The sequence below is a fragment of the Schistocerca serialis genome, chromosome 7 (assembly GCF_023864345.2).
Source record: "Schistocerca serialis cubense isolate TAMUIC-IGC-003099 chromosome 7, iqSchSeri2.2, whole genome shotgun sequence".
NCBI lineage: Eukaryota > Metazoa > Arthropoda > Insecta > Orthoptera > Acrididae > Schistocerca > Schistocerca serialis.
In genome coordinates, this window is record NC_064644.1 from 343016494 (window position 1) to 343031375 (window position 14882).

The window sequence follows — 14882 nt, forward strand, 5'->3', positions numbered from 1 at the left end:
TGTGGCTGAATGGTACAGTGCGTATTAGACCGCCGTCTCTGTAACAAAGTATGATTGAATAAATGGCTTCTAGCATGGGAGTCATGAGTTTCCGGACATAAGTCCATTAGACCATTTTTGTTCTGTATCCTCTCATCGATCATTCTCTAGAGCTTGTACATGGTGGTAAAAACCACCCTGCTTACCGGCCGCGCGAAACGCTATTGGCCACCGTACTCTCGTGGCAAGATGGTGGCGCCCTAACCGTGCGAGCGCAGTGCTGCGCGCCCGCAGCGCCCCCTAATGACTATCTAAGTCCACCTCCTCTGGTGGAACTTCTACCACCAACGCGTCCCATACAGAGAATATTTGTTATCTGCCAATTTACGGAACAGAATTTTTATGTTGTGTTCCAGTCTACTCGTTGCACTGAAAAATTTGAAAAAAAAAAAATCATCGGGAAGATTATTCCAGGCACTTTGCATTTATGTTACATTTGGAAGATCTTCAACAGGATCATGCATTTATGGTCTGAAAAGAAGTGGAGCTCATACAAGCCCGGACTTCCATGGTGACCAACGCATAATGTTCTACTGTGACCTATGTGATAAGATTACTGCGCTATCACAGGACTCACAGGATGCAGATCCGTGATTTTGTCCATATGTCTGTTTTGGGAGCAACCATTAATATCCCATCTGGAGATCTGTCCATAGAAACGGCGAGCCGGGGGTAAAAAACTCATCGACAGACCGGGACTGCCAACAGCGACAGTTCATGCTGGGTGCAAGAACTGTTAGTACTGGGGGACGTTACCGTAGTTGCTGGGCACTGACGATGTCTCCTGGGTAAACCGCAATTGTCTCGATAGTGTGAACGCTAAAGAATCGTCGTCAAAGTCTGTTTGATTACAAAACTTCTGTTGTTGGTTTATTGTAACTTGTATGGTATCAGCTTTCCTGTAACAGACATGTTCGGCAGTATAACTGTAAGTGCCAAAGACAGTAACAATTGCTAATAGACAAGGCCTTTCCGATATCACACTGTCAATTTCCACGCTTGTCGTAGCTGATCAATTTTCTCTACAAAAATTTTCCGTGCGTTACGGTTTAACTTGTGTTGTTCCCGTGTTGAGAATGAGCAAGTTAGTTGTGTGTCTCGAGTTCCCGTACAATCATGTGGCGAGTTCCTTGAATACTTTCATGAGGGTCCCAAGGTGCAATTTGTTGAGGATATCCATGGTATTTTCGTCTCGTGGAGCATTGTTTATGATCTTGCTCTGTGTGACTTGCATGCCATGGAGATGTGTTGGAACTGTAAATTATGGCGAAATTAAATATAACCATTTTCGCTGCACGGGATGCCATACAGGGCGAAATCAAAATAGCACTGTGTTAAGGAAGCAGTGCGTATTCCCTTCTTTTTACTATCACAGATAGCATGTAACTGTCTCCATTGCCTTCATTACTACTGGTGTGGAAGGATGTGGAAAGGGGCCTAGTTGCATCTTGTCACATCAGAACAAGACAAATTTCTGATAGCTCCACGTCTTCCTGTGATGTCACTACATTAGAATTGTACTGTTTGAAAACTATGTTCAATATAAGAAAGAAACTGGGTACCGACAACATCTTTTTTTATTTGATTTGCACATAATGAAATGAGATGATCGCATAATCGCATGGCGTTTTTGACCAGGATCTACGGTATTCGGCCGCCTGGTTCAAGTCTTTTTATCTGACGCCGTTTCGACGACGTGCTCGTCGATGATGATGATAACACAACACCCAGTCCTCGAGCAGATTAAGTCTCCCACCCTGCCGAGAATCGAGCCCGGGCCTCCTGCACGGCAGTCTATTGTGCTGACTCTTCAGCGGCGGAGCGCACATAATTCGACCCGCATATCGTTCAGTGTTTGTCCATTGTGTATTTTGTACCCATAATTGTGCTGTTCCTCTGCACTCACCTGGATGAGTACTTTTGACATAAATTGTAACTGGTGTCGTGACAATGAAATTAATCACTTGGCGTCCGGATGCAATTGTCCATAGATCTGCGAGAGCACCTGAACGTCTAATCTTATCTGTGACAACAGCGTGAACCCGTTGATTCAACACTGAGCAACAAGGTACGCATAGCATGTTGATTCGGTGGCTCACAACCAGGACGAATTAAGTGAAAAACTTTCCTCCATTATTACGGTTCCGACATCGATAACGGGGCTCCTGAAGCATAAACAGCTCTAGCGACGACTTCTACGCTGTCAGAAATTGTTGTAGGTGTGACAAATGAAACTGATGAAACAACATTCGAAAGAGTTGATTGCTCATCAGGTGAAGTCGCAGATATAGTAGACATCGACATTTCATTAGTTGCTTTTGAAGTAGTTATAGAAGTTTTTCCTGATCTGTGTAAAGGTTCCTGAGCCGCACATTTAGTAAACAGTGGACAGAGTCTATACTTGTGAAGGCTACCTCGTCCACGAGAAGCCACTGCGTTATAGTACACGTATTATTCCAAATTACTCACACATAGCTTCTGTCTTCTTCGCAAAGGTCTTTCTATTGTGAAATTATCACACTTGCAAATGATGACGCATGTTAAATAACGCTGATCGCTTACTAACGTTCCATAGATTACGCGAAACTTTATACATACTCGCTCAGTTTCTAGACGGTTCAACGCTTCCGATTTCGAGGGGAAATTAATAAGAAACTGATCGGATACGTAAAGTGATAGAAATAAGGGAATGCGCTATAGATATGCAACACACCTAACGTACAGGTGAAGTGGGTACGATCTTAAGTCACCAAGTCTACGGGAAAAACTACCGTAATATACAGTTAATTATGATTACGAAGCCTACAGTAGTTTTGTTACTCGACACAGCATAAAAATGCCACTACGTTTGATGGGAAGCTATTATGCAGTTACAGAGGAACAGGCTAAGGCTATTATCTCAGATACACAATGAAGTCGGCAGTTCATAGAAAATTTACCAATTTTTTGTTTTTGGGCTTTCACTAAAATACACATAAATTTTAAAGTCCGTGCTAACAGGGCTGCAGCCGCGACGATACAGCAGTGCCGCAGGAGCCAGTGTAGGAGGACGCTGGGTATTACAGAGAGAATGTAAGTACCCTAGAGAGGGAAGAACGTTGTCTACCACAATGAGATCGAAACGGTCGGACATCAGCGTTGAGACACACACTTGGTGTATCCAATGGCTGGGAGACAGTCGTGAAAATGAATGTATTGTTTGATGGAAGCAATAATGCCACTTACAACTTGGTTTGAGTAAGCAGCCTGTGCTGTGTGTTTACCGGAACGTGAGAACTGGGGTTAGAGAGGACTGTGTGTGTGTGTGTGTGTGTGTGTGTGTGTCTGTGTGTGTGTGTGTGTGTGTGTGTGTGTGTTTGTTTTGCGCGCAGTTCTCTCCAGGTTCTGGTGCACGTTGCGAGTCTGTCTGTGGCACAGACTGTGTCGTACTGACAGAAAGTAGAAGGCAGAACTGTATAGTGGGTATAGGAATCGCTTTTGTGGGTTTAATTGTTTTACTTACACTGCTGTTTAATGTTCATGGCACTGACTTTGAGCAGATGTTTTAGGTTACTTTGAGAATAATATGTTGGTGATCAGTGGATTAAACTCGCTTTGCCTTTCCATTGCTTAAGTATCTGAGCAATAGAATGTTCGACATATGTCAGGTATAGTGCTGATTCTGATTAATTCTGTGTAAAATTCACAGTTTACACAGACTCTATTAACTGATACTGAGCTTCCTGTGTATTCTATTGGCTAATGTTATTTCGTTTTCTGCTTTCATCTGCGCTCACTATAAGGGAATAAATATATTTTCTGTTTTTAATATTTCAGTGATTACTAAGTACTGCATAATTTTAGAGTGTTATTGGGTTTGGATTTCTGTTCTTCTCGTAGTGTAAATTCATTATCTGATTTTCATTACCTGATTTTACTATTCTTGATTATTTTACTTTTGAGACTGTGCAGTCACCTTGAATTTCAGTTACTCACTGATGTCTCATACATCTGACTTTTATTGAGGATGCGTTATCTTGTCAATAAATTCTTTTCGTTATTTTGGATATCCGGGTGATTGATTCAATATTAAACACAATTTTAATAGAATTTTGTAAGCCGAGACTTCATGTGTTTACTAAATAAATGGTCAAACACATACGTTAACTCACAGTTCAGCCCAATCCTAACGCTCCCACTAAAATATTTTATTTATAACCATATTCCGTCAGATAAGGCAGCATACTGAGTTCTGAGAATGCTGCACAATCGTGTGTGCGTCACTTGAAAAACCATCAACTGTTATTATTAGCTGAAATTCAGCCCTTTATCCCTTTATAGGTCAGTTGCATACCTATGGCGATCATGGCCCACTTTGCACTGAAATGTGGTGTTTGCCTGTAAGTGTAAATGCTACTGCAGGTTGCATACATGCAGGGACAATGACATAACAATCGAAGATGGTGGCAAGTCCCGCCTTCTTATCAGTGATGTCATGATTATCATGTGACAAGCCACAGCCCACCCTCCCCATCTCCCCTCCTCTACCCCTCCCTTCCTCCGTTTCCATAAACTCGTAATACCGCTCACAGATGATCTAGCTTAACCACGAACTTCGTAGCACCGGGGCACTGACTGTTTCGTGTGAACCACTTCATCTGCCAGTCTTTCACCAGACTGTCGATGACACATGATATTATTCATGTCCGCTCAACAAGTCAATTGTTTATTTAAAACTAAGTATAAAATGATTTTCAGATCACTCCATAATAGTACATTACTGAAATGGTCTGTCATACTATTCTAGTTTACGTTTGGAGTGTTGAGGTTGGCGTTGCGACCTCCACTGTTGCGTGGTGCAGCTGTCCAGTATGGATGGGTGAAGGACAGGTAAGCGCTGTGGTGAGACATCAGCAAAACATTTATTATTCAGAGTAGAACAGCAGTTGAGGCGTCACTCCAGATAGCAAGCTCTCGTAAGTGGGGGTCAGCACACATCCAGCTAGGAGGTGCTGTCGGCAGTGCATGGCCAGTATTGTTGCATCTGTGACACCAGAAGCGGCTCAAAGCCGCTGAGGTGGCAGGTCGTCCACAGCACGTCAGGTGCAGCCAAACATCTTGCCACGGGTCGCTCTGGGACACGCCAGATCACTCCGTGGCCCCCAAAAAAGGAGCAGCAGCCCACAGTAGCGGAATCTGCTGACAGGAGGAAAAGCAGGGGGTAGGGAGTTTGCTCGCCCTTGCCGTCCAATAGCGGAAAAGCTGCTGCACGTCCCCCAGCTCCTACTGTAGGTCACAGGGAGGCCAGCTGATCGAAGGTGCTAATTCTGCCGCACTGGACTTGGCACGAACTGCGGCACTGTTGCTAACAGTGGCAGAGCACCGAGAATGGGAATTTCAGCTTTGTACAACCTTCTAGCCAGCTAGGTGAATAGATGGCTGGCTGACATCGACTCTCCTTGTAGCAGACTGACTATTCCTCTACTTTATATGAGCAATATTTATACTGGCTTGGTGAATGCTTGTTGTGTTACCGTACTAGTTTCTTCGACTCAACCCATACCAAAGCTGTGGTCTGGGCGTAAGGAAATCGGGCCACCCACATCATGGTCGCTCCGTACTACTGCCGTTTCTGCAGTTTGACCCACACGCCATCCCACTTGACGGCAGTTACAAGCAACCATCTTGGTGATATACCCATGACACTTGCTACATCAGCAGGGATTTCCTGTTGGAATTTAATCCAGCTGCTGTAACTTGATCCCCTTCCGTGGCTTCTTGCATTACCAGAGAAGGCCTCTCAATCTTTCCTGGCTGCTCCACATGTGTTACTTCGGGGCGCAACGGCAGTTTAATCTCCTTATTATTCCCTTTGTCCATCCACGACATTCTCATCAACTTTATATATGTCCACATCTCAAAAGCGTCAATTCTTTTGCAGCCCCCTTCAGTTACTGTCCACGTTTCGGTGCCATAAAGAGAAAATGGAAACATCTCAGATTTCAGCACTTCCAGTTTAGTATGTGTTGTTACAGCTCGGTCTTTCCAAAATACTCTCACCTTCGATGCAGCATCCCTACCCAGAACAATTCTACGTCGTATTTCCTGCGCAGTGCCACCCATTTTTTGGACCAGTGAGCCCAAATAGAAAAAGTGGTTAGCTTCTACATATTCTAACAGCATCTGAGTAGGTGGTAGTGGCTCACTTCTGTAGATTATCATGATCTTGGTCTTTTTCTTATTAATTGACAATCCATGCTTCTCACTTTCTCTTTTAATTGCACCCAGTAGTTACTTCACTTCCTCTTACTTTTCTATGCACAGGGTGCTGTCATCATGAAATTTTAAAATACAGATTCTTCGTCTGCCAATTCAGATCCTAGCATTCCATCCATAAATGCTTTTTCTCGTAACATCAATAGATGTTAAAGAGAACTGGTGATAGGATGGAACCCTTTCTAACTCCTTTACATAGTTCAAAACGACTTGAAATAGTCTTATCTAGTCTGATTACTGCCTTGGTGTCGGAGTAGAGATTGTTGATAAGGGTAATAAGACGATCATAAGCGCCCATTTCTGCTAACAAGTTCCGCAGTTCCTTCCATCGAACACAGCCAAAAGCCTTGCTGTCGTCCAAGAAACAAAGAGCTAAATCGATAATGAAGGTTCTACACTTCTCTATTAGGTGTCTGAAATGGAAAGTCTACTCTCGTGTTTGTTTATTATGCACAAACGCAGACTGCTCTAGTGGTATTTCAATATGTAAGTAGGTTCTCAAACGTTCAGGGATGACGTTATTATTAATAGATAAAAGTAAACAAGTTGGCACGCAGACAACAGGATAATCCTCGGTAGCTTTCTTTACAGCAGCAAATCTGAATCCATGTACACTACTGGTCATTAAAATTGCTTCACCAAGAAGAAATGCAGATGATAAACGGGTGTTCATTGGACAAATATATTATACTAGAACTGATATGTGATTACATTTTCACGCAATTTGGGTGCATATATTCTGAGATATCAGTACCCAGAACAACCACCTATGGCTGTAAAAATGGACTTCATACGCCTGGGCATTGACAGCTTGGATGGCGTGTACGGGTACAGATGTCCATGCAGCTTCAACATGATACCACACTTCATCAAGAGTAGTGACTGGCGTATTGTGACGAGCCAGTTGCTCGGCACCGTTGACCATACGTTTTCAATTGGTGAGAGATCTGGAGAATGTGCTGGCCAGGGCACCAATCGAACATTTTCTGTATCCAGGGAAAGGCCCGTACAGGACCTGCAACATGCGGTCGTGCATTATCCAGCTGAAATGTAGGGTTTCGCAGGGATCGAATGAAGGGTAGATCCACGGGTCGTAACACACATGAATTGTAACGTCCACTGTTCAACGTGCCGTCAACGCGAACAAGAAGTAACAGAGACGTGTAACCAATGGCACCCTATACCACCACGTCGGGTGATACGCCAGTATGGCGATGACGAGTACACGCTTCCAATGTGCGTTCTTCGCGATGTTGTCAAACACGGATGCGACCATCACGATGATGTAAACAGAACCTGGATTCATCAGAAAAAAATAACGTTTTGCCACTCGTGCACCCAGGTTCGTCATTGAGTACACCATCGCAGGAGCTCCTGTCTGTGATGCAGCGTCAAGGGTAATTGCAGTCATGGTCCCCGAGCTGATAGTCCATGCTGCTGCAAACGTCATCTAACTGTTAGTGAAGATTGTTGTTGTCTTGCAAATGTTCCCATGTCTTGACTCAGGGATGGAGGCGTGGCTGCACGATCCGTTCAAGCCATTCGGATAAGATGCCTGTCATCTCGACTGCTAGTGATACGAGGCCGTTGTGATCCAGCCCGGCGTTCCGTATTACCCTCCTGGACCCACCGATTCCAGTATCAAAATCGGAAACTTGATGGCACGCATTTCTCCTCCTTGCACGAGGCATCACAACGACGTTTCACCAGGCAACGCCGGTCAACTGCTGTAGGTGTCGCCATCGGCGCCAACGTTGTGTGAATGCTCTGAAAAGCTAATCATTTGCATATCACAGCACCTTATTCCTGTCGGTTAAATTTCGCGTCTGTAGCACGTCATCTTCGCGGTGTAGCAATTTTAATGGCCAGTAGTGTAGCTTCTCTTGTATAGTAGTTACCTGATTAACCTTGTGATGTCATAGCTTTGCTATTATAGCCTCTCTGAGCTAAGGTTCAAATGGTTCAGATGGCTCTGAGCACTATGGGACTCAACTACTGTGGTCATCAGTCCCCTAGAACTTAGAACTACCTAAACCTAACTAACCTAAGGACATCACACACATCCATGCCCGAGGCAGGATTCGAACCTGCGACCGTAGCAGTCTCACGGTTCCGGACTGCGCGCCTAGAACCGCGAGACCACCGCGGCCGGCTCTGAGCTAAGGCGTAAGCTGTAGAAATAAAGTAACGGTTCCAAGAGCCAGTAATGCTACGATGTCCCAGTGATTTGCCCGTTAAGAATTCATTGAGGGCGTAAACATCTGTAACGCATCTGCGCCCTACCGCAGTCGTGGTCGCAGATATTCTGGCTGCCAGCCCGACTGCGCCTGGCGGAACGCGGTGGCCGGCGCCATGTGCCTCGAGACGCCGGTAGTAATTTGATCAGCGCCGGAAGCCGCGGCAGGGCGTGCAGAGCCGCGACGCGTGGCGCCGCTGCGTTTCTGGTTCTGGGCTGCGCAGCCAGCCGAGACGCCCCACGCCGTCGTAAGGGCGCGCCGCCTCCGCCGCCGGCGGGCATTTTCCGCGCCACTTAATACCTTGTCGCGCGCTCCTCTGCGAGCACGGCGCCGCTCAGTGGCGGGCTTCACGCGCCCAACAGGCCATTGCCCCACGTGTATCACACCGATTTCTGAATCTGTCAAGGGAAACAGCTCTCTGTGGCTGCTGCATTACTTCTGCCAAGTAAATTGAGACTAAGAGGCCATCTCAGATTCATTTTCAGTCAAGACCGTTCAATTATGGAACATACCGGGTGATCAAAAAGTCAGTATAAATTTTAGAACTTAATAAACCACGGGATAATGTAGATAGAGAGGCAAAAATTGACACACATGCTTGGAATGACATGGGGTTTTATTAGAACAAAAAAAATTCACAAAATGTCCGACAGATGCGCGTCGTTTGGTAATGGCTCTGAGCACTATGCGACTTAACTTCTAAGGTCATCAGTCGCCTAGGACTTAGAACTAATTAAACCTAACTTAACCTAAGGGCATCACACACATCCATGCCCGAGGCAGGATTCGAACCTGCGACCGGAGCGGTCGCTCGGCTCCAGACTGTAGCGCCTAGAACCACGCGGTTTGGTAATGATCGTGTGCTCAGCAGCCACTTTCATCATGCTTGGCATCCCCGGTCCCCAGACTTCAGTTCGTGCGATTATTGGCTTTGGGGTTACCTGAAGTAGCAAGTGTAACGTGATCGACCGACATCTCTAGGGATGCTGAAAGAAAACATCCGACGCCAATGCCTCACCATAACTCCGGACATGCTTTACAGTGCTGTTCACATTATTCCTCCACTACAGCTATTGTTGAGCAGTGGTGGTGGACTTATTCAGCATCTTCGCTTTGTCTTACTTTGTTTTGCTAATTATTGCTATTCTGATTAGATGAAGCGGCATCTCTCGGACATTTTTTGAACTTTTATATATATATATATATATATATATATATATATATATATATATATATATATATATATATTGTTCTGATAAAACCCCATGTCATTGCAAGCGTGTGTGTGAATTTGTATCTCTCTATCTACATTATTACGTGATTTATTCAGTTTTCAAATTTAAACTGACTTTTTGATCACCCGGTATTTTATGCTCGCATATACTATCCGACCAAAACCATCCGAACACTCCTTTTTTATTGCGAAAATGCCCACTAGATCTACATCTACATCCACATCTGTATCTACATACCTACACCGCAATCTACCATACGGTGCGTGGCGGAGGGTACGTCGTACCACAACTAGCATCTTCTCTCCCTGTTCCACTCCCAAACAGAACGAGGGAAAAATGACTGCCCATATACCTCCGTAGGACCGCTAATCTCTCTTATCTTATCTTTGTGGTCTTTCCTCGAAATATAAGTTGGCGGCAGTAAAATTGTACTGCAGTCAGCCTCAAATGCTGGTTCAAGAACGCTTCCTTTCCTCCAGAGACTCCCGCCAGAGTTCCTGAAGCATTTCCGTAACACTCGCGTGATGATCAAACCTACCAGTAACAAATCTAGCAGCCCGCCTCTGAATTGGTTCTATGTCCTCCCTCAATCCGACCTGATAGGGATCCCAAACGCTCGAGCAGTACTCAAGAATAGGTCGTATTAGTGTTTTATAAGCGGTCTCCTTTACAGATGAACCACATCTTCCCAAAATTCTACCAATGAACCGAAGACGACCATCCGCCTTCCCCACAACTGCCACCACGTGCTTGTCCCACTTCATATCGCTCTCAATGTTACGCCCAAATATTTAATCGACGTGACTGTGTCAAGCTCTACACTGCTAAAGGAGTATTCAAACATTACCGGATTCTTTTTCCTATTCATCTGCATTAATTTACATTTATCTATATTTATAGTTGGCTGCCATTCTTTACACCAATCACAAATCCTGGCCCGCATCTCGTGGTCGTGCGGTAGCGTTCTCGCTTCCCGCGCCCGGGTTCCCGGGTTCGATTCCCGGCGGGGTCAGGGATTTTCTCTGCCTCGTGATGGCTGGGTGTTGTGTGCTGTCCTTAGGTTAGTTAGGTTTAGGTAGTTCTAAGTTCTAGGGGACTGGTGACCATAGATGTTAAGTCCCATAGTGCTCAGAGCCATTTGAACCACAAATCCTGTCCAAGTCATCTTGTATCCTCCTACACTCAACGACGACACCTTCCCGTACACCACAGCATCATCATCAAACAGCCGCACATTGCTATCCACCCTATCCAAAAGATCATTTATGTAGATAGAAAACAACAGTGGACCTACCACACTTCCCTGGGGCACTCCAGATGATACTCTCACCTCCGATGAACACTCACCATCGAGGACAACGTACTGGGTTCTATTACTTAAGAAGTCTTCGAGCCACTCACATATTTGGGAACCAATCCCATATGCTCATACCTTAGTTAAGAGTCTGCAGTGGGGCACCGAGTCAAACGCTTTCCGGAAGTCAAGAGATACTTACTTGCCAGTAGAAATGAGAGTTACAGAGTACTTGGCTGCCGGCAGAGAAGCAGTAACAGCAGACCGGCTCGTCAGGATGGCTCAGTGATTCGCCCTGTGGACTAATCATTGGATGTCATCTGAGTAACGTGTCCAACAGGAAATAAACTTTATTATGTTGGTCATCACAGCTGACAGTGTTAATGACTAAGAGAAACCACTCAGCTGTATTACTACATATTTATTGTCTTACGGCCAGTTACGTGTTCTGAACATCTTAAGGCGTCAAGTTGTATGGCCAGCGGAATGTTTATATCTGTCATCATCATTTTCTTGGGCCTCTGTCCCACTGCAACGCGGGGTCGGCCCTGTTACTATGTATTTGGCGACGTTAGTGTCAGAGGGTGGCCAGATGCCCTTCCCACCCCATACCCCTCATGACGGAATTAGTGTACCCCAGCTGTCTGCATCTAGTGTAAGCCATGAAAGATTGAAAGAGTGCGAACATTTATCAAATGTCTGCGAGTCGTCTAACTGAGGCAGGACATGGGGACCAGCCCGGTATTCACCTAGTGGAATGTGGAAAGCCGCCTAAAAACCACATCCAGGCTGGCCGGCACACAGGCCTTCGTCGTTAATCCGTCGGGCGGATTCAATCCGGGGCTGGCGTGCCTACCCGAGTCCAGAAAGCAGTGCATTAGCGCTCTCGGCTAACCCAGTAGTTGAAATGTTTGTATCTGTAATTTTGGATTTTGTCTCTGAAAATACACACGACATAAGCAGACACTTTATGTCATGGATTTAGCACACCTCGACAACCTGAAGGCGCTCAACGAACGAAAACTATCGCAACACAATAAATGTGTAATAATACAGTCGAGATAGTGTTTAGGCTTTCGTACTTCACTTGGCAGGAATGCAAACCCTATAAGATCACTTTCTTATCTTTCTATCTGCCTGTCGGACTGTTAAAAACCTTTTTGTGATTCTTGAGTTTCTCCCGGCGTATTTGACAATCAAAATATCCACGGGTGTAGTGCCGGTCTACAGTGTCCAACGGGCACAATATTTCGGCGATCGTACATGTCGCCATCATCAGGTGAAATGACGGACTGAGCTCCTGTGAACGTGCCGGTACGGAGATCCGTACGCTATGGCTGCTCGAGGGGGAACTGGCTTCGGTCGCGGCGGCGGCCGATTTAAATACCCTCCGCCCGCGGCGCACTCCCTCCGCCGTCCGCGCCCCGCGCCACGGTCGCGCGGTGGAACGGATTGCGACGGCGTCTGAGATGACGTCGGTGTGATGGCTCTGTCCGCCGTGGTCGTCACAACTATACGTTCGCTCGATTTACTCTTGATTAACCCAATCTCTGGTTCCCAAGCCCTGCTAATATTATAGCCACAGTCACGGCTTATGAGGTCGTCATTGGTGCGAATTTCGGTGGCCTCTCTAACAACGCTGTCCCAGTATCTCGACGTCTCTGCCAGAATCCTCGTGCGTTCATACTCCATAGCGTAGACCGGTAGTACACGCGCGGATATTTTGATTAAAAACCTTTTTCTTTCTTATGAATACTTAGACGCATCAAGCTAAAATTTGTCTTATACGAAGCTCTACAGTTTTTTGGTGATATAAAAAATGGAAGCTTCTAAGCCAATGCAATCAAAGGGTATCGCTATTTATGCCTCGTATTTTGATACTTAGAAACTCACTTCTCAAAACTTAAAAAGTACTTTCCATCTACCTAGATTCACGAAATATGGCAAGAAGCAAGGTTTCACAGTACAAGTAAAGTGAAAAAAAAATCCCAAAATCGTTAATTTGTAATTATATCACGGGAAAAAGCACTTCTTTTGACATTTGTTATGCTTCTTCAGACTTAAAATTAAGACATTTACGAAAGTCTTGGAACTCTCGGAACCAGTATCGTGCCATTATCAATGTCGACAACAGGCAAAAAACGTTGGTACTCTCGATTACTAGGCTGGATGAAATGTGTGTATACATACACTGCTGGCCATTAAAATTGCTACACCACGAAGATGACGTGCTACAGACGCGAAATTTAACCGATAGGAAGAAGATGCTGTGATATGCAAATGATCAGCTTTTCAGAGTATTCACACAAGGCTGGCGCCGGTGGCGACACCTACAACGTGCTGACATGAGGAGAGTTTCCAACCGATTTCGCATACACAAACAGCAGTTGACCGGCGTTGCCTGGTGAAACGTTGTTGTGATGTCTCGTGTAAGGAGGAGAAATGCACACCATCACGTTTCCGACTTTGATAAAGGTCGGATTGTAACCTATCGCGATTGCTGTTTATCGTATCGCGACATTGCTGCTCGCGTTAGTCGAGAAGCAAGAAGTACACTCTGTCACGCACCGTAAGGTGGCTTGTGGGGTGTAGATGTAGATGCAGATCTGAGTAAAGCTTTATCCTTGTTTATCTCAATAGATTTTGTTTCTCGTTCTTCAGCGTTATTTTACTTTTGGCGCCCCACAGAGTGACGACTGGATTGTCTGAAATAACAATTATATTTTCAGTTTAGCCAAATAAACTGCTGGCCATTAAAATTGCAGCGCCATGTACATGGCACGCAGCAGATAACAAACTGGTGCGGAGCGTGTCCCATATGGTTGATTAACAGGAAGTTCAGGTAGAGAGCCACGAAAAATGAGTGAAGTTTAGAATTTTTATTCGATAGGATTAGTTTTATTAAAACGAGTTTCACCACTTTATTATACAGATATTCAGCTACGAAAAAAAAAAAAAAATTGTCTCACAACCAGCTCGCAGCGCGTTCTGCTTTGAGAGAAGCGTCGTACAGACTCGTGGCTACTTCTGAAAGCCATAAAAAGATTCTTACATTAGAATGAATTTGGGGAGCCACCACCATGGGGTTTGAAAAGCAACTCGAAATAGGAAGCTATCTGAAAAACGCATCAATTTCTTGGGGTGCGTTTCCAAGTTCGATGTTTTTAAATTAATATTTCATATTCGAATAAAAAACTCTTTCTGAGGCTCCCTAAATTTAATTAACCTCCATTTTTAAAAATCAGATGAGTTGGTTAACCTGTCAATACTCTAGAGCGCTTCGGGCACTGAAAATGTTGCTTCGGAAAAAACTCGTTTAAAGTATATCCACAGTTGTATAAGCTGCTATTACAACAGTTTTTGCCCTATAATGAAGATGTTCCGGCACCAGTCTTCAAATGAATCTCTTATCGTAATTTAGCGTACTTGAACCGGTGCACCTTTTAAGCAAATCTTCGTTGGACTGAAATTCCTATGCTGGCTGGATCTTTTCTTGAATTAAATCATTGAGTGCCTGCAGTTGCCCATATACCGGCCGGCGCACTGTTCCATTCAACGTGCGGTAACTTCTAAAATGCTTTCACAATAATACTACCTCTGTTGCAGGCGTAATCGATATTCTTTAGAGTTGCTACTTATGTAAAATATTTTTTTCATCGCTCTCGACCAGAAACTCCCTTTAAACAAATGATCAGCATTTCAGCGCGAACACGCATAGTATGTAGAAATAACGACATCAAAATTCTATACAAATAATGAAACGTTACACAGCGGGATTCTCGTTCAGACTCGCATTTGACTATTGGTTGTTCTGGAGATGAT